This window comes from Schistocerca piceifrons, chromosome X (assembly GCF_021461385.2).
Source record: "Schistocerca piceifrons isolate TAMUIC-IGC-003096 chromosome X, iqSchPice1.1, whole genome shotgun sequence".
Classification (NCBI taxonomy): domain Eukaryota; kingdom Metazoa; phylum Arthropoda; class Insecta; order Orthoptera; family Acrididae; genus Schistocerca; species Schistocerca piceifrons.
In genome coordinates this window covers 172,367,093-172,391,483 of record NC_060149.1, presented here as the reverse complement: position 1 = coordinate 172,391,483, position 24,391 = coordinate 172,367,093, and positions in this window count along the sequence as shown.

Here is a 24,391-nt window from a genome sequence, read left to right as displayed (position 1 = left end):
GATACTAAAAAGAGTTAAAAATATCAATAAAAATAAAAACCGAATTTGGAGAGCCAACGATCAGGATTGGAAAGAAGACTCCTGAAAAGTGTTTCCAGGAGATCCTTTGATTTTCGCTTCACTAGTTTTGTTTTTGTTACAAAGTGAAGCGTAAATATAACGTACGAAATACAAAAGTTTAATATGCAGTAGTTGAAACAGGAGTCTGATAATAGTCGGCCTATTTTCTATATCACTCAATGAGAACACTCAGCATGCTGTGAAGGTATCCAAGCAATTAAAATCCAGGGAGGAGCAGGAAACACATTGTGCTTATTACGGTATATTGATAATTTCTTCTTATGGGCCGACTGACAGCAACTGAACAAAACACAATTTTAGTGCCATACGCGTTTCGCCTTTATTTTCTGCAAGACATCATCAATGGCCTGGAATATGTACATATGATTGCTATTTAATTTACTTGTGTGTGTGTGTGTGTGTGTGTGTGTGTGTGTGTGTGTGTGTGTTTGTGTCCATACACACAAACACAGCCCACAAAAAAAATCACACACCAAAACACACTCACACACACACACACACACGGGCTCGCGCGTGCGCGCACACACACGGATGCATACACGAACGGATCACAGATACTTCAATAATTACACTCGAAAGTTTGGCAATAACATTCGATCTTTGGCAAAAACATCTGACAGTCGGCAACAGAAACCAAAACATTGCATCGAAACAAGTGTTCAGTTCATAGTGCTGTGAAATATGGGGGAAAAACCGCAAATTGGCATTTATAAGAAGAAGAACAGCACCAAAAGTGCAACAGGACCGTAATATGTAGGAAATCGTCCACGCAACCTGTAAGTACAGTTCAAAACATTACTACTTAATAGGAAATACTAACCACCAGAGCTGTTTATAACCCATAGGTACAGTGACCAACATTTAAATTAAATAGCAAAAATATGTACATATTCCAGGCCACTGAAGATGCTTTGCAGAAAATAAATACAAAACGCGTATGGCACTAAAATTATCAATATACCGTAATATTACACGCAACTGAGGAATATAGGACTACAAAAGTTGGACGTTGTGTGCATTTGGAAATGTAGAGGCTTGAGTATGATAGACAAGCTTGGGCACCTTTATTAAACCAGTCTTCCAAGCGAAGACGACAAGAGAAACAACAAAATTATGTTCTTAGCATCTAAAGTTCGCCTCTGCGACTAAGTAAACAGCTCATCTCTGTCTATCTCATGCGCTTTGCTTTTTTATTTGTGGAATACCAACTGGGGCCTGCAGTAAATCATTTCTTAATAACATTTTTTTTAATTCTGCGTCGCAGTTTTTGGCGTTAGCATAATGTTTTGTGATTAAAAACAATTTTTTGTCTGTAATGTTACGCGATGTTTTAATATTATTCGATTTTACTCTCAATTTTGTGTGTTTCCTTCATCTCATCTTTGCAGCGATGGAACTGTGGTTGTCCTATACAGCCCAATATGTCCAGTTGCGCACGCAGATGCTCATCTTAAGAGGAATAAGTAGGAAAAACTGCTAACATGCCAAATACGCGAACCAAAAGTTGTTTTTAACTTTGACAATAGGAGGCAAATTTACGAAAGAGTAGCAGATTTATGATTTAAAGCATAACTGGTGTATGAGTTCCCCGAGAACTGGAAAGAATCTTGGACACAGCAGCTCGTGCTTGGCCGCGTGATAAGCCAAGTACTAAGTCTTCCAGCGTGACTGATGAGCAGTCACAAATCAGTTGGCTGTCTCTGGCGCAGGTGCGTCGTTATCCATGCAAATTAGGTCGTGTCGGGATAGTGGAATAGGTATGTCTCAGTCTCTACAACTGACGCACTACACTAGACTTAAAAACGTTTACGTTGTTTACGATCAGTCACTTTACTAATGTTAGTTTACTGATAACCATTTAGAAGAGCAGGTCTTATACCACTGCCCACAAAGTAATCAGTCTCTAGACGTTTCTGTCATAGAATAGCAGACACCTGAAACCTTTTTGTTTTTTAATTATAATCGACTAAAGAAGGACTCCACACATGTCGCTCTACCCGTATGTCCTTATGAACATAAATATTTTGTGACACACTGTGCAATGCGTCACAAATAGCACTCTTTCGCCATGTGCTAGAGTTGGTCTCAGATCCACACTCGGGTGGAGTTTGGAAGACATCGTTCCTTTCGTGCTTCTCTGTGTGCTCTTACCTGTCTCATTTTACCCTTACAGTAAGTGAGTACGGCATCAGTATTTAGGGACTGCATAATATGCTCAGACTTCACTGTGAAAACAAATTCCCGGAATTTTCTAATCAGAGTTTTTTAAGATTTTAGGAATATTTGTTCTAGCGTCTGGAGATGAGATTCTTCAGCTTTCTCGTTAAACGTACTCCTGAATGAAACGATTCCCGTTCAGCCACACTGTCCTCATTCGCTAGAGGTCACCTCTTTGCCATGCTCTCTCTCTCTCTCTCTCTCTCTCTCTCTCTCTCTCTCTCTCTCTCAGGAGATGACGGATTGTGGATGTAGCTTAATTCCTGCCTTTTTTTTATGTGCCAGGACATGAAGCTATTAGACTCTGAAATCGATGTATATTTGATATCAATAACAGGTGAATGGGAAAAGAAGAATAAAAGGGAGAATTTAAAAAATATATTTATTTTACCTCCTCAGGTCTCTATCAGCTGAAGTATCCTTCCATCAGGATGGAAGCAAGATGAAGATGGTCGTATATGTTACTTATTAACAAACCTAAATTTCCCAGCTCCTACTTCCTTATAATTGTAAATCTGCAATTTTTACATCTAAATATACATCCATAGTCTGAAAACTAATTTGAAGTGCATGTCAGAGGGTACTTCCCGCTATACTTATTTTTAGGGATTCTTCCCGTTCCAAAAACGTACAGAGCGCAAGAATTACTATATGATTGCTTAAATTCCTCTTTACGCCCTGTAATCAGTTTAATATTGTCCTCCTGATCTCTAGGGGAGCGATACGTAGAGGCTGTAGTATATTCCCAGATGCCTTACTTAAAGCTGGCTCTTGCAACTCTGTAACTATGATTTCACTGGCTAGTTGGCGTCTTTCTTCAAGCGTCGGCAGTTCAGTTTTTTCAGTATCGCCGTGACGCTCTCCCATGACTCAAATAATCGTATGACTGTTCGTGCTGCCCTTCTTTGTACACGTTGAATATTCACTGTGACACAAATCTGAACTTTTCACCTCTTTCCGTACCACAGAAAAAGGGGTCTCAACAGATGAACAGACAAACGGATAATAAATAATGAAATCATTTTTTTCGTGTGATATAATTGCAAATTAACTATTTTTTGATTTTATCCTTTACTTATACTGCGAAACCTTACTTCTTACCTCACTTCATAAGTTTAGGTCAACGGGTAGTAGCATATGCATTTTTTTACAGCTGAGTGACTTTGCGAGTATCAAATTATGTGACTTAAATGGCCGTATCTTTTGATTGCATTGAGTTTGAGGATTAAATTTTTTGCACTGCTAAGGGACTATAGATCTTAGTGACTGACATAAATTTCAACTTAATATGTCTAACCTTTTCTGAGAGAAAGGGGCCTTAACACACAGACAGTCGGATTACATGAGAGAAAAAAAATTATTTCGTGTGAAATAAGTACAAATCAACAATTTTCGGATATTTTCCTTTACTTGTACTGTGAATCCCTGCTTCTTATTAAATTTCATGACTGTTAGTTAACGGGAAGTGCTCTATAGGTTTTGATGAGTGATTTTGCAAGTTATCAAAATATGTGACGTAAATGGCTGTACCTTTCGACTGTATTCACTTAGAAACTTAACTGTTTTACACCACCAAGGGACCGTAGGCGTGGTAGCCAGCGTACATGTTATGAGAGTAGGGTAAGAGGCAATGGGGAGCGTATGAAGGCGTATGAACAGCCGACTTTCCTCGCTCATTGCCCGAATGGAATAGGACAGAAAATCAATGATGTTAGTACCCTGAACATTTGGGGACTGTACTTGCAGATGTACGCTGGTGTCCAAAATTAAAACATCCAATCGCTATTTCCCTGTCCTGTGTCTAAGTGATGATATGATCATACCAACTGTCAACAGGTGTCCACACGATCGAGTTCTGCACGGAAGGGGGCATTCAGTTCAACGGACAACCACGCCAGCAATGACGTCAGGGCACCCATCAAACTGAATAGTAGTCCCACATCGACAATCCATGTGTACACAGTCACAGACGGTGCAGTATGGCACAGAAAAGACGCCTGCCATTCTCTCTGCAGTGGAAAGTGGAGAGCCACGGGAAGAATGGTAGCACGACTGTGGCAAACTGACGTGGCACGGTAGCTTAATGTGAATCGTTCTGTTGTTTCTCGGATGTGGCGACAGTTTATAGACACTGAAACTGTATTCCAAAGACCAGGGCAGGGCCGACCAAGTGACATCAGAAAGAGAGAACCATTATTTGCCTGTAAGGGCACGACGGTACCGCTTTAATACTGCACGGCAGCTGGCATCTGATCTCGCATCATCCACTGGACGTGTTGTATCGAGACAAACGGTGTACAGAAGGCTTCGGCAGAGTGGCCTCTACTGTCGGAGACTTGCTGTGTGTGTACCTCTGACGCGTCTCCACAGAAGGGAACGTCTAGAGTGGAGTCCACAACATGCCACCTGGACGATTGAACAGTGTGCCAATGTTCTACTAACAGATGAGTCCCGAACTGGTTTAGAAAGTGACTCTCGACGTATTCGCCTTTGGAGGAACGTGGAATACGATTTCGGGACCCAAACATTGTGGAAAGAGACCGATATTGAGGAGGATCCCTAATGGTGTGGGCAGGGATTATACTGACCATTCGAGCTGCTCTTCCTGAAGTTGTAAAGGCGAATCGGCAAGGTTTAACTGCTGTAGGGTATCGTGAAGAGATCTTGAGACCTTATGTGCGGTTGTGGCGAAGTGCCATGGACCCAGACTTCGTATTTATGGACAATAAAGCTCGACCTCATAGAATACTTGTGGTTGATGTTTTCTTGGAAATGGAAGATACTGCATGCATGGCGTGGTCTGCCCGCTCTTCCGATTAGAATCCCATAGAGTACTTCTGGCATGCACTGCGGAGACGGGTTCCATCACGTCAGCATCCACCAACCAATCCCCAAGACTTGCGAGTAGCTCTGCAGAAAGAATGAGCGTTTTTCCACGAACAATACGAGACTGGAATAGAAGGGAGAACCGATAGAGGTACTCAGGGTACCCTCCGCCACACACCGTCAGGTGGCTTGCGGAGTATGGATATAGATGTAGATGTAGATTGCCTCAACATGAGATTGAGGACATCATTCACGGCATGTCCCGTCGCTGTCAGGCCTGTGTTGCTGCTAGAGGTGCAACATTAATCAGTTGTCGGAATGTCTATATCTACATCTACATACATACTCCGCAATCCACCATACGGTGCATGGCGGAGGGTATCTCGTACCACAACTAGCATCGTCTCTCCCTGTTCCACTCCCAAACAGAACGAGGTAAAAATGACTGCCTATATGCCGTAACCTCTCTTATCTTATCTTTGTGGTCTTTCCGCGAAATATAAGTTGGCGGCAGTAAAGTTGTACTGCAGTCAGCCTCAAATGCTGGTTCTCTAAATTTCCTCAGTAGCGATTCACGAAAAGAACGCCTCCTTTCCTCTAGAGACCCCCACCCGAGTTCCTGAAGCATTTCCGTAACACACGTGATGATCAAACCTAACAGTAACAAATCTAGCAGCCCGCCTCTGAATTGCTTCTATGTCCTCCCTAAATCCGACCTGATAGGGATACCAAACGCTCGAGCAATACTCAAGGATAGGTCGTATTAGAGTTTTATAAGTGGTCTCCTTTACAGATGAACCACATCTTCCTAAAATTCTACCAATGAAGCGAAGACGACTATCCGCCTTCCGTACAACTGCCATTTCATGCTTGTCCCACTTCATATCGCTCTGCAATGTTACGCCCAAATATTTAATCGACGTGACTGTGTCAAGCGCTACACTACTAATGGAGTATTGAAACATTACGGGATTATTTTTCCTATTCATCTGCATTAATTTACATTTATCTATATTTAGAGTTAGCTGCCATTCTTAGTACCAATCACAAATCCTGTCCAAGTCGTCTTGTATCCTCCTACAGTCGCTCAACGACGATACCTTCCCGTACACCACAGCATCATCACCAAACAGCCGCACATTGCTATCCACCCTATCCAAAAGATCATTTGTTGTTATTGTTGTGGTCTTCAGTCCTGAGACTGGTTTGATGCAGCTCTCCATGCTACTCTGTCCTGTGCAAGCTTCTTCATCTCCCAGTACCTACTGCAGCCTACATCCTTCTGAATCTGCTTAGTGTATTCACCTCTTGGTCTGCCTCTACGATTTTTACCCTCCACGCTGCCCTCCAGTACTAAATAGGTGATCCCTTGATGCCTCAGAACATGTCCTACCAACCGATCCCTGCTTCTAGTCAAGTTGTGCCACAAACTCCTCTTCTCCCCAATTCTATTCAGTACCTCCTCATTAGTTATGTGATCTACCCATCTAATCTTCAGCATTCTTCTGTAGCACCACATTTCGAAAGCTTCTATTCTCTTCTTGTCTAAACTATTTATCGACCATGTTTCACTTCCATACATGGCTACACTCCATACAAATACTTTCAGAAACGACTTCCTGACACTTAAATCAATACTCGATGTTAACAAATTTCTCTTCTTCAGAAACGCTTTCCATGCCGTTGCCAGTCTACATTTCTTTTCTGCTTCGACCATCAACAGTTATTTTGCTCCCCAAATAGCAAAACTCATTTACTACTTTAAGTGTCTCATTTCCTAATCTAATTCCCTCAGCATCACCCGACTTAATTCGACTACATTCCATTATCCTCGTTTTGCTTTTGTTGGTGTTCATCTTATACCCTCCTTTCAAGACACTGTCCATTCCGTTCAACTGCTCTTCCAAGTCCTTTGCTGTCTCTGACAGAATTACAATGTCATCGGCGAACCTCAAAGTTTTTATTTCTTCTCCATGGATTTTAATACCTATTCCGAACTTTTCTTTTGTTTCCTTTACTGCTTGCTCAATATACAGATTGAATAAAATCGGGGGGAGGCTACAATCCTGTCTCACTCCCGTCCCAACCACTGCTTCCCTTTCATGTCCCTCGACTCTTATAACTGCCATCTGCTTTCTGTACAAATTGAAATAGCATTTCGATCCCTGTATTTTACCCCTGCCACCTTCAGAATTTGAAAGAGAGTATTCCAGTCAACATTGTCAAAAGCTTTCTCTAAGTCTACATATGCTAGAAACGTGGGTTTGCCTTTCCTTAATCTTTCTTCTAAGATAAGACGTAGGGTCAGAATTGCCTCGCGTATTCCAATATTTCTACGGAATCCAAACTGATTTTCCCCGAGGTCGGCTTCTACCAGTTTTTCCATTCGTCTGTAAAGAATTCGCGTTAGCATTTTGCAGCTGTAACTTATTAAACTGATAGTGCGGTAATTTTCACATCTGACAACACCTGCTTTCTTTGGGATTGGAATTATTATATTAAGATCATTTATGTAGATAGAAAACAACAGCAGACCTACCACACTTCCATGGGGCACTCCAGATGATACCCTCACCTCCGATGAACACTCACCATCGAGGACAACGTACTGGGTTATATTACTTAAGAAGTCTTCGAGCCACTCACATATGTGTATGAAAATCCGTTAAGTAGAAATAAAACGAAGAACAGTTTTGTCTACCGTTATGCATGTTGCAGTTGCTTACGTTCTGTATTCTTTACATTGTTTCTACTTTACTATCACCTGTTTATACTGTCTTGTTGAAAATAAATGCAACCTTGCAAAAATTTCCGTTTTCTGCTCTAATTTTGGACACCAGTGTAGATGTAGATATGTTTTTAGTTTTTCCGGAGAGAATTTATTTGATCGATGTTTCATTGCGCTCGGGTCGCGGTCACGTGTAGATGACAGATGAGTAGCGGTGGCGAAAACGCGAGACTTGTTTCCTTTGGGAATGTTGCAACAAAGCGAGCAGGCGGCTGGCGGCAGCGCGAGGCGGGGCGGCAGCCTCCAGCTGCGCGGCGCGTGCCGCCGTCCCATTCAGGCCTGATTATAGGTAAGCACTGCCCCCGTAATGCTTATCATTAGGCGTCATTGTGCACGCAGCACGTGCTGTCAACCAGATATACCGACTCCACATCTGCCCCGGCCAAAGCCACTTCCCGTCCCGCTCTCGGCTGGAGACAACAACAAAGAAAGTTTCGGAAGCTCCGACCCGAGGAACCTGCAGTCGTGTTGCCGGAAACTACGTCAACGAGTGTCTTAGTGCTACATTGCTATATTAACGCCCGTTCTCAACTGAGGGAATAGTTATTCATAATTTTAAGACACCGAAGTAGTTTCGTATTAATCGATACTTCCTTTAAGAGTGATGAGTCCTTTCCTGCTCCAGCTGTAATACGGCATGTCCATCGCAACGTTCACGCTTGTAGCGTTTGATAAATGATTCGAGATATCTAAACGCAGTTTTCGGCGTGTGATAATGTGTAAATGGGCAAATGTTTCACTTTTCGCTTAACGGGGGTAGGACGTCAAACGGGCCTACTTGGAGCAGGAGAGTCACCACAGGACATTTTAATTTCCACTGTCTATACTTTTACAAGTAAATTCATATAACTTTAACAGCATGACCAGGAAGGATTCCGGATTCATACTCATAGCAGTGGAAGCTCAAAAACGAGAGATAACTCAGTAAGTTCGCTATGGAAGATGTCACAATCTCCCGGTCTTTCTGTAACAATGACGTCACTGTAGTACCACCTGGTAGAGATCTCACATAATTTAATAAATCCTGTAAACCATGGGAACATGAGTAGGAAGTCAGTTCGTATTTTGTCAAACAGTTCATGGTTATATTCAAGCACGTTAACAAAGCTCCATCGTCTTCTCCCAGTGATGATAGGATACTCGTTACCAGGTATGTGAGGAGCTTCAGGGATGGTTTCTTCACTTCGGCTTCCAGCATCGTCCACATCAAGGTTATCAATTCCACTATGTGTTCCATTTTCAGAATTCTGCAAACAAATTATCAAACATTAACTCATCGTCTCCATCAGAATCGGAAACTGCACCTAGACAACCTCCACAACGTACTCTACGAAATAGTGGGGTGTTTGCACAAAATGAGCACCAATAATTATATTTAGTTACAATGGGTGGTGCAAATACACCTTCCACAACTTCCAAAAGATTAACAACTAGTGATATGTCGTCGACACAAAACATTTTATAAATTAGATCTCTTGGTCGCACAGAACGCATTTCATTTACACACCGCTCACAAATATTTATTCTCCACCTTGAATTCTTCAAGTATGAATTATTGATCTTAAGAAAATAATACTGCACACTTATTTTGAAAACACTGTTAAAGAAATTGAAAGGCCCCATATCACTCATTGCTAATACACATACACTCCTGGAAATTGAAATAAGAACACCGTGAATTCATTGCCCCAGGAAGGGGAAACTTTATTGACACATTCCTGGGGTCGGATACATCACATGATCACACTGACAGAACCACAGGCACATAGACACAGGCAACAGAGCATGCACAATGTCGGCACTAGTACAGTGTATATCCACCTTTCGCAGCAATGTAGGCTGCTATTCTCCCATGGAGACGATCGTAGAGATGCTGGATGTAGTCCTGTGGAACGGCTTGCCATGCCATTTCCACTTGGCGCCTCAGTTGGACCAGCGTTCGTGCTGGACGTGCAGACCGCGTGAGACGACGCTTCATCCAGTCCCAAACATGCTCAATGGGGGACAGATCCGGAGATCTTGCTGGCCAGGGTAGTTGACTTACACCTTCTAGAGCACGTTGGGTGGCACGGGATACATGCGGACGTGCATTGTCCTGTTGGAACAGCAAGTTCCCTTGCCGGTCTAGGAATGGTAGAACGATGGGTTCGATGACGGTTTGGATGTACCGTGCACTATTCAGTGTCCCATCGACGATCACCAGTGGTGTACGGCCAGTGTAGGAGATCGCTCCCCACACCATGATGCCGGGTGTTGGCCCTGTGTGCCTCGGTCGTATGCAGTCCTGATTATGGCGCTCACCTGCACGGCGCCAAACACGCATACGACCATCATTGGCACCAAGGCAGAAGCGACTCTCATCGCTGAAGACGACACGTCTCCATTCGTCCCTCCATTCACGCCTGTCGCGACACCACTGGAGGCGGGCTGCACGATGTTGGGGCGTGAGCGGAAGACGGCCTAACGGTGTGCGGGACCGTAGCCCAGCTTCATGGAGACGGTTGCGAATGGTCCTCGCCGATACCCCAGGAGCAACAGTGTCCCTAATTTGCTGGGAAGTGGCGGTGCGGTCCCCTACGGCACTGCGTAGGATCCTACGGTCTTGGCGTGCATCCGTGCGTCGCTGCGGTCCGGTCCCAGGTCGACGGGCACGTGCACCTTCCGCCGACCACTGGCGACAACATCGATGTACTGTGGAGACCTCACGCCCCACGTGTTGAGCAATTCGGCGGTACGTCCACCCGGCCTCCCGCATGCCCACTATACGCCCTCGCTCAAAGTCCGTCAACTGCACATACGGTTCACGTCCACGCTGTCGCGGCATGCTACCAGTGTTAAAGACTGCGATGGAGCACCGTATGCCACGGCAAATTGGCTGACACTGACGGCGGCGGTGCACAAATGCTGCGCAGCTAGCGCCATTCGACGGCCAACACCGCGGTTCCTGGTGTGTCCGCTGTGCCGTGCGTGTGATCATTGCTTGTACAGCCCTCTCGCAGTGTCCGGAGCAAGTATGGTGGCTCTGACACACCGGTGTCAATGTGTTCTTTTTTCCATTTCCAGGAGTGTAATTCATTCCAAGCTTTCCTTTCTGAATTACGAAATTTTCTTCCAAACATAGGTGCTTCTATTACAATTTCTCGCAACATGGGTACATTTTCTGAGTTGTGAAAAATATAATCTGGTGATAAACGATAACGTGAAAGAATATAACGGATAACGGAATTTTTCATTTCTAAAATGTAAAATAATATCCTCTTTCAACAGATCCGGAATATTTAAGTCAATTGAATGGAGAGCATTGTCCAGGTGTCCTATTATTACAAATCTGCTCAATTTGTACAAAGTAGAAACCATTTCGTAGTGTACTTGCGAAAAATTCACTAAGTGCAGTTTCGGCGAGGTCAGAGGCAGACGCAGTGTTGTCAGAAGACATGGTTACTAAGACCCTAACATACCCCTTTATACAGTGCATACCGCAAATGGCTGTTACCGATTAGGCGCGATTTCTTTCTGTCGCCTACCTTTTGCTGGCGTGGGTGCTTGCCCAGATAGCCGGTTTGAAAAGCCAACTATCTCAGCACCACAGCCACAGGCGCCATGGAGACCTTGGGACCAGGGGACCGAGGGGGGGGGGGGGGGGGAGATCGAGTATATGGTCAACATGAATCATGACGCACGTGCGGCCGCACGTGTGCGTCGATTCGTTGACACAGGTGTATGGAACTCTAGAAGTTATTTAATTCATGAAAAAATGAATGAACTGCTACATTTTAAACTTCATGTTTAGAAAAAACTCAAGTTTTATAGTTAATTATCTCAATTTTTCCACAGTTTTTTTAATAGATTTGGAAAATTGTAGAGTATCATACACCTGTAACTACTGTTTGTATGCTATGAAAGATTCATCGAAGAATCTCTCTTACTTAGGAAGAAAAGTGTACCTATAGCAACAAATGCAGCCAGTAATAAGCGAAAAAATGATGAAATATCACATGTAAAAAAAGATATTTTGCTACGTTTTTGAACTTCCACTGCGATGAGTGTGAGTCCTCAATCCTTCCTGGTCATGGTGACAAAGTTTTATGAATTTACTTGTGAAAGTATAGACAGTAGAAATTAAAATGTCCTGTGGTGACTCTCCTGCTCCGAGTCGGCCCGTTTGACGTCCTACCCCCCTTAATGCCTGCGTAATTTTACCTGCTTTGACATAAATTTGTTAAGCTTATTCTCTAATAAATTACATTTTAATGACATTTGATAGTTCACGAAAACAGAAGTACAGCGGTAAAACTACTGCCACTGTTCACTCTGAAGCGTTTCGCAAAAACAGTTGGTTGGTTGGTTGATTTGGGGGAGGGGACCAAACAGTGAGCTCATCGGTCCTGTCAGATTAGGGAGGGATGGAGAACGAAATTGGCCGTGCCCTTTCAAGGAACCATCCCGGCATTTGCCTGAAGCGATTTAGGGAAATCACTGAAAATCTAAGTCAGCATGGTCAGATGCACGTTTGAGACGTCGTCCTCTCGAATGCTAGTCCAGTGTGCAAAAATAGCAGAGAAACGTGCAAATGAGAAATTCATTTTTACCTGGGGAAAATGAGTTGCGCTGGCTCGCTTCGTCCTCACTTTTGCTCTATCGCACTACAACTTTTGCAATTGTTTTTTTGGTTCAAATGGTTCAAATGGCTCTGAGCACTATGGGACTCAACTGCTGTGGTCATCAGTCCCCTAGAACTTAGAACTACTTAAACCTAACTAACCTAAGGACATCACACACATCCATGCCCGAGGCAGGATTCGAACCTGCGACCGTAGCAGTCGCACGGTTCCGGACTGCGCGCCTAGAACTGCGAGACCACCGCGGCCGCAATAATTTTTTTCTTTTAAACATTGTCAAGCGCTACACCTCCGTGCTCCAGTTTTCACGAGTTTTCAGGTATACAGCTCCAGCTTGTTTTAAGTAAGAGCTGATCAGAAAGTGGTTGTTCGTTTTCTTACTCTTGCTTCATGAATATTATTTGTAGTTTGTGTGGCATTGCTATGTCCTCGTAACTTGTAACAATCTGTATTTTTTCTTAAGTGCGACGTTTCAGCTTAGGGTTCAGCACGAATAAATATAACCGCGGAGCACTGTCTTTTGAAAAGGACTGAAGAAAACGTACGGTGTTTATATTACTGTTATTGCTACTGTTTTATACTACCGTATCCTATGCAATTATTGTTATTATTTATAATGATTTTGGAGCTATTTATCTAATTTGTATAAAATTAAACCAGAATTATTCAACGAAACAGAGCAGCTTGAGAACCTGTTTTTATACCCATTTTTACTGGTGTGATATAAGAGACAATGTGATTGCTCTAATTTGATTGGCTTAAATTAACCATTATACAAATATTGTGGTAAGTTTTCAGACACCGATCACTGCTACACAAATGATTCTTGAACGGTGGAATATGGGCGTATTATGACAAAGTAACGTGGTCCAGCAACTCAGCCTTCACCTTCTTTCTAAAGTATAGAGAACGCTACTAACATAAATTTAGTAATACAACCACAGTGTTAATCACAATTAACATCCTATTCAGACCGTGACGCTTAACTGCTGACATGTAATATCATGACGACCTAAATAATGGAAAAATGGAAAACTACGACAGGAGTCAACGTAAAACGAATTGAACAGTTCAAAAAATATTTACGAAATATAGTGTGGAACGATGTGCAACTAGTACAAATTATGTTTCTGTATTCTGTAGTTTCAAAAACTACAGCTCTAAAACATTACACAGCATTGGTAGACTGGATTTCCTTATATCTTTAGTTGCAAACGGCTTCAGAATATTATGCAGTCTAAGAGAAGTCTCTACTTCACGCTAGTGTACCCTGATGATCACAGAGTAAATTTCATTCCAAACCGTACTGCAGAAGTCAAAGCAATAACAACAGAGTATCAAGATATATGTGCTTTTAAGAAACTCCTGTAAAAACCAGATAAGAATTTAAGAAAAATAGAAAGTGCCATGAGAAAAGGTACTGGAAATGAATAAATTGCTTCAAGGGTAGATACTGAGATAGTCACAGTTATCCTACGAACTGCAGACGTATTGAGTAACTTATTGTTTGTTAGTAGCACATAACTTTGGTGAATAGTCTGCTGTTTCCAAGCCCAGCGTTCTAAGCCAAAATCGAACTTCTTTATCAATCTCCAAACCATTTGGTAAATATTGTGGCTTAGCTACGGCGTTCGCTTGTGTTAACCATGAAATACTTACGCAAAAATTAAAATTTTGTTGTTGTATTTCCTTTAAAAACACTCATTTTCAGAAAAATCAGAACACCTTAAATGACTGGAGACAAGGCATATACGTTAATATGTTCTGCGGATGATTAGCATATGAACCACGTCCGCCTGCTGGTTCAAGATCAACATCGATATCGCGGCGCAACACCACCTACCGGTAAAATGTGCCTGGGCCTCTCGTTGTCCCTATAACCCGAAGGTAATGGATCAGTGTGAGTTGTGCAGACGTGTACGATGCATCGCAGACGCAAATGCGAACCGTATCGACAAATCAGTGAGTTTCAAAAGGGTGCATTACTGGCATGAGAAAATATAATGCATCCATTCGGGAAATCGCTGCTCGTGTGGGACGAAGTGTTTCGGCAGTGCAACGGTTGTGCAGAATGCTTCACAGAAGGCCGTAGAACACGTCAGGTCACACAACCCAGACCACCCCCTATCCCCCCCCCCCTCCCACGTCCCGACGCAAGAAGGTCGACACGTATTTCGAATGGCATTGCAGGAGAGATTTGCGTCCTCCTCGGCTCTGGCGCAACAGTGTAACACATCGTTCACTATCAGAGGCGACAGTCCGTCACCGTTTATCAAGTCATTGGTTACGTGCGCGCCGTCCACTTCTCCACCTACGTTTAACTAATGTTCAGAAACATGTTTGACGGCAATGACGTATGGAACTACGTACTGGGGACAGGAATGGCATCAGATAGTGTTTACGGACGAATCCATGTTCTGTTTGTTTGAAAATGTTGGCCGCATTTTGGTTCGCCACACAGACAGGGGAAGCTGCATCACAGTGACTGCATTCGCATAAAACATACAACGCCAACTCAATGCCTTTTGGTGCAACCAGAAAACATAGTTGGCGCGTGTCCATGGCACAGTGACCAGTGTGGATTACGTGAATAACATCCTGCAGACCATAGCCAAACCCTTACTGCACAACACAACAGACACCAGTTTTCAGAAAGACAATGGGCGACTACATGTTTCTGCATGAACACGTGCCTTCTTGGTGTCACAGGATGTCAGCCTTTTGCCCTGGCTCACCAGATCAGTAGACTTGTCGCCAGTCGAAAACGTGTGGGATATGGTGATACGACGGGTGCAGAGCTGTGACTCAATGCCAACCACCACGGACAAACTTTGGAACATGGTGAACGCAGCAATGATGGCTACACCACAGGACGCCATTCGCGCCCTATACTCGTTGATGCCACGACGCCTTTAACAAGTTATCAGGACCCCTTGGCGGATCCTGTGCCTACTAACCAACAGGACACATACTGAACTGAGGTGACTTAAATGCTTATCATTCCAGCAGAACATACTAATGTTCATCTCCTGTGAGTATGAAAGTCACATCTCTAGTCGTTCAAGGTGTTCTGTTTTTCCTGAACATGAGTGTATAATGTAAATATTTTACCTCTCGTAACACAACAGATATTTATCTCCATCGAATGTGATACGAGTATTAACGTGAAATAAGTGTAAAGTTAGATGCATAGGAAGACTGGAGATGTGAAATGATCATAAAAGACACAAACAACATATCGCAATATTGTGAGATGGGTCATTTCTATACTGGTAGATATGGAGGTCGTAAAGGGACATCCTACTCTAGCATTACTTTTTCTCAACAGTATTTGTCGATACCAGTATTATTTATCGAAATTTGGGTAGGTCAGTATTATGTCAGATGCATTTCTGAAAACTTTCATATAATTTTATACACAGTATGTTCTATTTCCAGCTAAAATGTATGAAAAGGAATTACTTTATAAAATATTTTAGTTTCGATGTTATAATCGATAAGTACTAGTTCTGAATGTACAGTTAAAATTATTTTTTTAGAAACATTTGAAATTACGAAATATTTGCACACTTAAAATTTCTATTATTAATTAGCCAATCGTGTACTATTTACTGCGTTTATTCCTGCATTCATTATGAAATAATAATCTACGTTAATAATATAACGGAAACTGGTAGGAATTCATTTGTTACGAAAAATTATAAGCCCCTTGGAACATTGTTTTTTCCGCAGAGTGTGAGTGTCGTAAGCTTGCCTCTTATGTTATCGGACGTATTTTTGTATAATAGGTGCAAACAGTGTAATTTCGGCTTTGTCACTGTGAAAAATCAAAAGACAGTATGATATTCTAAAATGTGAGAAAATATATTTACGTAAAAAAGTTTTGCAACAACAATCTACAAATTTATTTATTTCAAACATATCGTGAGGTCCTGATGTGAGATTTTCAGCTTCAAGAATCAGACCCCTAGACAACAAAAACTGGAGCCATCTCAACATGACAGGAGAAGTAAACTTGAAAGTTTATTGCACTCTTCGCTCCTCTCAAAGTCTTCATAAAGACTTTGCTCATTAATTGCCTGGACTGGGCATTGTTGAAGGCGCACAACAGCTGGAAGAAGGAAGGAGTGCGGAGATTACAAGGCGACTGTGGAATTGCTGACAACAGTTTTACTATCTTTCCTTGGGCATACCACCTGTGCCCAATGAGAAGCAACATAAACCATGGGTAAGCACGTACCTTCCACAACTCAAGTGTCATTCTGTAAGCAGATACCGTTGCCATGCTTTACACTGCCGGCCGGATTGGCCGAGCGGTTCTAGGTGCTACAGTCTGGAACCGTGAGACCGCTACGGTCGCAGGCTCGAATCCTGCCTCGGGCATGGATGTGTGTGATGTCCTTAGGTTAGTTAGGTTTAAGTAGTTCTAAGTTCTAGGGCACTGATGACCTCAGAAGTCCCATAGTGCTCAGAGCCATCTTGAACCATGCTTTACACTGACAGACCTATGCAGAAGCTGTTTTACATGCAAATGGACTACTTTTCACTGTCTGATGGGCGGCTCAGTTACAATATTTCATTATTTCCGAGCTTAAGTTCACCTGTGGCCACATTAAGAACAGAAAATACGAAGGAAATATCCATTTCGCTAACGCTAACGAACCGATATGCAATACTGACATGAAAACCGTACTGAACAATGCACTGGGTTTAAGAAATCAGATTGCTACGTAACAGGCTAGTTAATTTCTTCATAAATTACTTGATGTAATTTCTTTCCATTAAAGATGGAAGCAGAAGACATGAATTAAAGTTTGTGTTGTTGCCGGGACTCGAATCCGGGCCTTCTTGTTTGCTGAGTAGAAATGCTAACCATTACACCACCACAGCACTACTGACAATATTTCTTCACGAACTACCCAAGTTGAGTGACCTCCCCAACACAAACTTCACGTCTTTTGCTTATTTTCCCTTACATTGTCACTATTGCCAGGGCTCTCCAGCACTGGAATAGCACCGCAGCGCTGAAAGTAATGGGAAAGTCTTGTACCATAGGTGATCTATAGATCTTATAATTACATTACGGTAAAATTCACATTTCGCACAGCTGGTCAGAAATATTTCACAGGACTCTACTGTGCACGATAACTGTAAAAAATGGGATTGACACTCAATTATCGCCTTCTAAGCTTAGTACACTGAGTAATAACGACTTAGAATCTGTGAAGCTTTTTTTTTTTTTATAATACTCTGCGCACGCAGAACACAGTTTGTTATCACTCGCACTGGCGGTGATGTGGAGACTGGTGTAACGAACAGGGGTGTCCTTTGGTCGATGACGGGAGTGTTCACCAAGTGAACGGCTAGTTAGAAGCAATGTCCAGAGTGTAGCGAAAGCAGTCGTAAAAGTGCGATCTGGATCGAAAAACGTAACACGGCGCGTATCGAAAGCTTCAGACGATTACGAGGAACTGAGGGACAAGTATTTACTAGCACCATCGCGTGAGTGGACGGGCCACGAGGCATGTCCGCGACGGCTGCGCCCTGCATGTGAGCGAGCTGTCACACAGCCTGACAAGGATCCCCTTCAGTGCGAGGTCGTAAGTTCATTCCTTAGCAAGGCTCATTTGAAATTATAGTGTTAACAATTACGATAGGAAAAATACACTACTGGCCATTAAAACTGCTACACCATGAAGAAATGCTGATTTTAAACGGGTATTCACAGGACAAATAAATTATCCTAGAACTGCCATGTGATTACATTTTCACGCAATTTGGGTGCATAGATGCTGAGAAATCAGTACCCAGAACAACCACCTCTGGCCGTAATAGCGGCCTTGATACGACTGGGCATTGAGTCAAACAGAGCTTGGATGGTGTGTACGGGTACAGCTGCCCGTGCAGCTTCAACACAATCCCACAGTTCATCAAGAATAGTGACTCGCGTATTGTGACGAGTCAATTCCTCGGCCACCATTGACCATACGTTTTCAATTGGTGAGAGATCTGGAGAATGTGCTGGCCAGGGCAGCAGTCGAACATTTTCTGTACCCAGAAAGGCCCGTCCAGGACCTGCAACATGCGGTCGTGCATTATCCTGCTGCAACGTAGGGTTTCGCAGGGATCGAATGAAGGGTGGAGCCACGGGTCGTAACACATCTGAAATGTAACGTCCACTGTTCAAAGTGCCGTCAATGCGAACAAGATGTGTAACCAATGGCACCCCATATCATCACGCCGGGTGATACGCCAGTATGGCGATGACGAATACACGCTTACAATGTGCGTTCACCGCGATGTCGCCAAACAAGGATGCGACCATCATGATGCTGTAAACAGAACCTGAATTCATCCGAAAAAAATGACATTTTGTCATACGTGCACCCAGGTTCGTCGTTGAGTACACCATCGCAGGCGCTATAGTCTGTGATGCAGTGTCAAGGGTAACCGCAGCCATGGTCTCCGAGCTGATAGTCCATGCTGCTGCAAACGTCGTCGAACTGTTCGTGCAGATGGTTGTTGTCTTGCAAACGTCCCCATCTGTTGACTCAGGGATCGAGACGTGGCTGCACAATCCGTTGCAGCCATGCGGATAAGATGCCTGTCATCTCGACTGCTAGTGATACGAGGCCGTTGGGATCCAGCACCCTCCTGAACCCACCGATTCCATCTTCTGCTAACAGTCATTGGATCTCGACCAGTGTGAGCAGCAATGTCGCGATACGATAAACCGCAATCGCGATAGGCTACAATCCGACCTTTATCAAAGTCGGAAACGTGATGGTACGCATTTCTCCGCCTTACACGAGGCATCACAACAACGTTTCACCAGGCAACGCCGTTCAACCGCTGTTTGTGTATGACAAATCGGTTGGAAACTTTCCTCATGTCAGCACGTTGTAGGTGTCGCCACCGGCGTCAACCTTATGTGAATGCTCTGAAAAGCTAATCACAGCATCTTCTTCCTGTCGGCTAAATTTCGCGTCTGTACCACGTAATCTTCGTGGTGTAGCAATTTTAATGGCCAGTAGTGTACTAGCAGCTAATGACTCACCATGTGCATCACGAGGACGATAGAAAATGAGTGTCCGGGAGGTGCAGAGATCTACCTTCTGTGAGATATGTGTATTACATTTCACAAACTGGACATCTTCGACATTCAAGAAATGTTCAAAACAAACCACTAATTTACACCGAGAACAACGTACGAAAACTGGCGCGCCACAGTGATCACACGGGTTCGCACCACCAAGATCGTAGGGGAAATCCTTGGGAGTTATAAACAATGCAGAACGTTCAACTAGGTATCCAGTTTCAAAGAATGCCTATAGAATCACATTGATTTAACGGAGTGATGGAAACTGATGGAATGTAATAGCATGCAACCGAATGCGAAACCGTCTGTCGCGGAGCTTATCGTGAAGCTAGCTATCCTTTAAGGTGTAGCTGCAGACAGTGCGATAATATGTTTTATAGGCACAGAAAAAACAAACATCCAGGGACTGAATTTGGCCAGAGGTTCCGGGTGATATGAACTTCAATGTCGCAAACTTTGAGGGGGGTAGTTTTCTCCATGCGAGTACGATTTTTATACAAGACCTGGAATCAAGCAACAAAAAAATGGTTCAAATGGCTCTGAGCACTATGGGACTTAACTTCTTAGGTCACCAGTCCCCTAGGACTCAGAACTACTTAAACCTAAATCACCTAAGGACATCACACACATCCATGCCCGAGGCAGGATTCGAACCTGCGACTATAGCGGTTGCGCGGTTCCAGACTGTAGCGCCTAGAACCGCTCGGCCACTCCGGCCGGCAATCAAGCAACAGCAATTTATTTTAACCAGCTACTGACCGAAAGCAGTGCCCATACAATAGTTGTAGTTCTCTTACGCCTATTTTCCCATTATTGCTTGCTGCGACAAATATTTCCTATAGCCCTTGTGAATTCATGCACACGAGAAAGAATTGCAGGGGACAGAGCACCTCCAACTTTTCGCAACTCAATAAGTAACTTTCCAGCCAATTCACCATCCAGATTTGTATACGAATGCGTTAAAGCCCTGATATTAGTTAATCTTGATAAAACTCACTTGGTACCTCAACTTTCAGGATTCCTTTAACATGCATTTCCTTTTCAAATCCAAGCTGGTCAGAGTTGAAAACAAATTCCTTACAGAACGATGGAATAAGTTTGTTTATCTCGGCTCAAATTTTCGGGCATCGTCAAGTTGACACTTGGTTTGAAATTACGTTATCTTACGTCTTTCAATCCCGTAGCACTGTTTGACGTTATGCAACCACCCACTGCTTTCTTTGAAACCACTGTAATCTATGTTGCGCGCTATTTGATGTGAATACCGTATTAGGTTACTACCATGAACATCCTACAAATTGTATAGAGCTTCCTTGACACGCGCAAAACACAAGTTTTGGTAACATATGTGTCTTGTCCTCTCTTGAATTTCCGTAGTTTTTCTTATGTACTATACGGTCATATTTCAGCGAACTTACTCAAAATTTGTTCATAACTGTTTTTGTATCGTGCTGCCGATGACCTTCCATTTATGATTAGTACCCGCTCCTTGGACAACGACCGTCCTTTACTACGTTCCACTGGAGACGGGATTTGTGGCTCCCTGTCCGACAAGGATGATAAACTACGTGGTTCGACACGCTTTCAAATATCAGTATCACTTGTTAAACATGTATCGTCATGAGTGTACTCCTTATGTAAATTCTCCGCACAGTCGAGCGTATACAACACCGCACATTCCACTGACTCATCTTGCACAAACGCTAATACTTCATCTGACACTTCTTTCTCAGTCTGCAAAATTCCTTGGATTCCTTTCTGACGAAATGTCAATTTCGGCAGCTGTTGTTGTAAATAGAATGCATAGTTTGCTTTGTTTATCGTTGCAATACTCTGCTTGGTATCAACACCACTAGCACTGTAGCATTGTTATAAGCTACTCGTCGTCTAAGTAGTTCAACTACGCTTCGTAGCTTCATGCTGTGCTCACCACTGGACACCTCCAATGCCGCCCTTGTCGCCATTAGCAATCTACATAGTGGCTGCATGGTAGATAATATGTGGGGCGTCGAATGCCGTAAACATCATTGGCCTTTGTGACCTTGCACTCAAGAGTTTCCTTGTAAGCGTGTCTGAAAAAAAAAAAAAAGGTTCAAATGCCTCTAAGCACTATGAGACTTAACATCTGAGGTCATCAGTCCCCTAGAACTTAGAACTACTTAAACCTAACTAACCTAAGGACATCACACACATTCATGCCCGAGGCAGGATTCGAACCTGCGACCGGAGCAGCAGCGGCCGGCTAGGCGAGTCTGACTTTTCCTCCAAGTCGATACTCAAGCTGGGCGGTGAATCCGAATCACTGTGGGATACTTAACCTTCCGCAGAAATGATCATCTGTCTTGCTCATCAGTTACTGCACAGCACTTTCAATGCAACTCCGCGAGACAATGACTCGTCAAGAGGATACAGCACGGCGATTCCACGGAGAAGCCACCGAACAGAACATCGAATTTTCATCGTCATTTAGAGCAGTTGAAACCACTCCTTTAAAGGCTCTACTGCCGTCAAGCACATAGCAGCAGTTGTTTAATATTCATCAAGGGCTTTGCTTTCGGTACGGTGCAGTGGAGTGCATTCAAACGCGAAGTTGGCAGATTCCCGTAATGTTATACTGATTAGCAGATGGAAATGGCTGTGGCATTTAACATTCGCATGGGAACAGATTTTCAGGAAGACGGTGCCCGGACAGGAGAACGTTGTGATACACGTCACGCCGTTGGTGCAATGATGCGTCTCATGAGTTATCCATAACTCATTTAAAATCATTACTATCTGAATTCTGTTCCCATCAATTAATAAAATAGTTGTTGTTGTTGTGCTCTTCAGTCCAGAAATTGGCTGGATGCAGCTGTCCATACTATTCTATCCTACGCAAGCCTCTTCTTCCCCGAGTAACTACGCCAACCTACATCCTTCTGAACCAGCTTAGCGTATTCATCTCTTGGTCTCCCTCTACGATTTTTAGCCTTCACGCTTCCCTCCAGTACTAAATTGGTGAGCCCGTGATGCCTCAGAACGTGTCCTACCAACCGAAACCTTCTTCGAGTCAAGATGTACCACAAATTTCTCTTCTCCCCAGTTCTATTCAGTACCTTCTCATTAGTACGTGATCTACCCATCTAATCTTCAGCATTCTTCTGTAGCACCGCATTTCAAAAATTCTATTCTTGTCTTGTCTAAACTATTTATCGTCATTAGTGTTTCACTTCCAGACATAGCAACATTCCATACAAATACTTTCAGAAAAGTTTTCCTTACACTTAAATCTATACTCTTTGTTGACAAATTTCACTTCTTCAGAAACTCTTTCCTTGCCATAGCCAGTCTACATTTTATATCCTCCTTACTTCGAGTGCCTCGTTTCCTAATCTAATTCCCTCAGCATCACCTGATTTAATTCGAGAACATTCCATTATCCTCGTTTTGCTTTTGTTGATCTTATATCCTCCTTTCAAGACACTTTCCATTCCGTTCAAATGCTCTTCCAGCTCCTTTGCTGTCTCTGACTGAATTACAATGTCGTCGGCAAACCTTGAAGTTTTTATTTCTTCTCCATGGATTTTAATTCCTACGCCAAATTTTTGTTTTATTTCCTTTTCTGATTGCTCAATATACAGATTGAACAACATCTGGGATAGGCTACAACCCTGTCTCACTCCCTTCCCGACGACTGTTTCTCTTTTATGTCCCTCGACTCTAACAACTGACATCTGGTTTTTGTACAATTTCTAAATAGCCTTTCGTTCCCTGTATTTTACCCTTGCCACGTTCAGAATTTGAAAGGGAGTATCCTAGTCAACATTGTCAAAAGCTTTCTCTAAGTCTACAAATGCTAGAAACGTAGGTTTGCCTTTCCTTGACCTACTTTCTAAGATAAGTCGCAGGATCAGTATTGCCTCGCACGTTCCAACATTTCTACGGATTCCAAATTGATCTTCCCTGCGGTCGGCATCTACTAGTTTTTCCATTCGTCTGTAAGGAATTCGTATTAGTATTTTGCAACCATGACTTTATAAACTGATAGTTCGGTAATTTTCACACCAGTCAACACCTGCTTTCTTCGGGATTGGAATTATTATATTCTTCTTGGAATTATTATATTCTTCTTCGCTTGTCTCATACATCTTGCTCACAAGACGGAAGAATTTTGTCGTGCCTGGCTCTCCCAAGGCTATCTGTAGTTCTAACGGAATGTTGTCTACTCCAGGGATCTTGTTTCGACTTCGGTCTTGCAGCGCTCTGTGAAATTCTTATGGTTAACTCTTTAAATCAGTAACATCAGTGATTGTCAGCACTAAGTCGTTTAGATTTCTATTAATTCCTTCTCTTTTCTAGTGGCTGTTCTCCGTGTAATATTCCCTGTGTTTTAGCTGTATTTTAGATGAGCATGGCTAGCCGCAGTAGTCTAGGTGACTGGCTTTGTGTTCGGATCAACCCCCTAGAAGTTGCGGGTCGTCTTTCAGAGGAATGTGAGAGGGGATAAAATAAGCGTACGGCTACTCACGCATTGCTAGTGCTGTCGTCTGCTGAGTCTTATTCCTGCAGTTTTTCGCATAATGTGCCCTTGTGTGATGTGGGGTCCACAGCTACAGTCACAGAAATCATAAAAGGGAGTCTGACAAACATCTCCAGTCGCGGAAAGTCTCAGTTTTTGTAAGCAGAGCCATCCAGCCAGAACACATCTCAAATGAACCTTGTTTAGTGCTAACAAGTGGCCTTCTGAAAACACTCGGCCATGTAAAGTCAATGACAGATAAA